Consider the following 2,575-nt stretch of genomic DNA (forward strand, 5'->3'; position numbering starts at 1 on the left):
TTGAAAGGTCATTTGTGTTGGAACTTTGAGGTTGGCTTTGGTCTTTTTCAACTTAAGGTATGTAATCGGGTTTAACAATTTGTTTTTCGGACCTAAGAGTTGAAATAGACATAGCTTCTTCTTTATGACTAGGAGCTCCTATTTCATATTGGCCTTTAGGATTTGGGATGGGTTGGCTAGGAAATCTTCCTTTTTCTCTTTCGGTTATAGCATTAGCAAGTTGACCCAATTGTGTCTCGAGTTTGGCAATGGATTGAGACTGATTTTGTAAGATTTGTTGGGTGGATTGCATGAATTGTTGTAAGGTGTCTTCTAAGGAAGGTTTTCTTTGTGGAGGGTAAGGTTGACTTGGTTGGGCATGATTTGGATTTGGCATGTTGAATTGGTTTCCTTGATTCATTTGTGGTTGGTTTTGTCTCCATGAAAAATTAGGATGGTTTCTCCAATTTGGATTGTATGTGTTGGAAAATGGGCTATCAGAAGAAGGTTTTCCATATGAATGTAAAGCATTAGCCTCTTCAGAAAATGTTTCAATAAAAGAAGGACATGATTGAGCATTATGACATGAACTAGCACATAAAGAACAAACATCTTTGTTTGGTTGCACATGAGAAGTCATAGATTGACTTATTACTAAGGCTTCTACTTTTCTTGCTAATTTTTCAAATGATGTTCTTAAATCACTTTCTTCTTTTATTTCATATTTTCCTTCTCTTTTCGGTGAAGGGTTGGCTCTAGACCTGGGCTCAGAATAATTCCATTGTTGTGAATTAACAGACAATTCTTCAAGAGCGTCCCAAGCCTCTTGCCCTTGCAATTTTAAAAAAATTTCGGTATGCATAGATTGAATCATTTATCGGTTTGAAGGGATTAAACCATCATAAAAAATTTTACAAGTCTCCATTTTTCAAAACCATGGTGGGGACATTTTAATAATAAATCTTCAAATCTTTCCCAACATTCATAAAATTCTTCGTTATCTTTTTGATAAAATTCGGAGATTTCTCTTCTTAAATTATCAGTTTTGGACATGGGGAAAAATTTATCAAGGAATTTATTAAAAAGTTGATCCCAAGTAGTTATGGTTCCAGTTGGAAGTGAGTTTAACCAAGCTTTGGCTCTATCTTTTAAAGAAAAAGGAAACAACCTAAGTTTAATCGACTCATCTGAAATTTTTTGAAAACGAAAGGTTGAGCAAATTTCCAAAAAGTCTTTTACATGCATGTACGGATCCTCTCTTTCTAAACCATAAAATGATGGTAACAATTGAATGATTGATGGTTTAAGTTCAAAATGAGTGGCATTAGTAGTGGGCAAAACAATGCATGACGAAGCATTAGATAAAATAGGTGAAAAATATTCAAGAAGAGTTTTTTCTTGCACAACATTAAGTTCTTGTTCCATTATGCTTAAACTTTCAAAAACACTTTCAATTTCACATAAAGACACTAATTTTTTCACCAAACGATTTTTTGAACTACGATGCCAATGATGCATACAATGTCACAAATTTCACCAAGTAACAAAAACAATCACAAGAAAACAAATTTCTGATGTGGAAGATCAGTTAGAACCGCAACCACAGAGCATACTTATAACAAGAAGAGATTATAATATTTATATATATATTTTGTTATGATTTTTATGATTTTTATGGTTTTTATGATCTTTTATTTTTTTGTTTAACTTGTTCCCAGGCCTATTTGATTCCACTTACTCACAACTTAATAACAACTCCCTGAGGTTAATTAATAAGCGTGGATGAGAACTTTGCCAAATTTCCTTTAAGAAAAAATTGCTTATGTTGAAAGAACAAGCTTTGTTTTTTAGTTTTTTTTTTCAAGTATTTTCTTAAACAATAAAATTACAACTAACTATATGCGATAATTAAAAAAAATGACAATAGCAATAGTAAATAGTTATATAAAAATTAGGAGGCACTAATGCCATCAACCAACACTAATAATAATAATAATGATAATAATAATAAAACTTAGGAGACACTAATGCCATCAACTAAGATAATAAACAAAAAATAAAAGCTAGGAGGCACTAATGCCATCACTAGAGGAGATAGATTGTTCAAGTATGTAGGAGGCAAAAAATGCACTCAACTATCAAGTATGTAGGAGACACAAATGCACTCAACTAAAAAAAAACATAAAAAGTAAAAGAAAAAGAAAAAGGGTTAGGAGGCACAAATGCACTCAACTAATAAGTATGTAGGAGGCACTAAATGCCATCAACTACCAAGAAATATATATAATATAATATATAACAATATAAATATATATATGTATAACTTTTTTTTTCTTTCTTGATTTTTACTCTTTTTTTGATTTTTTTTTTATATATATATTTTTTACTTTACTTTTTTTAGATGATAGTGCAAATAAAAATAAAATAACTAGTAGAAGAATGTTACTTACCTTGTAGAAATATCGTTTCTTTCTTGCAACTCCCCGGCAACGGCGCCAAAAACTTGTTGAGCCCAAAAGATGGTGTTTTAATATTTATGCTCGCAAGTGCACGAATCGTTTCAGAATATAATGTTCATGTAAGTACGAGGTCAAAC

At 31.3% G+C, this 2,575-nt stretch overlaps 1 non-coding gene across 1 annotated transcript; it reads left to right on the forward strand.

Annotated features, from left to right (window-relative positions):
• The first annotated feature begins 910 nt into the window (after positions 1-910).
• LOC133833679 (small nucleolar RNA R71) lies at positions 911-1,017 on the forward strand. The gene has a single exon (XR_009893047.1). It is a non-coding gene; the product is annotated as a small nucleolar RNA R71 (small nucleolar RNA).
• Positions 1,018-2,575: the final 1,558 nt, after the last annotated feature.

Source organism: Humulus lupulus, chromosome 4, assembly GCF_963169125.1.
Source record: "Humulus lupulus chromosome 4, drHumLupu1.1, whole genome shotgun sequence".
Classification (NCBI taxonomy): Eukaryota; Viridiplantae; Streptophyta; class Magnoliopsida; order Rosales; family Cannabaceae; genus Humulus; species Humulus lupulus.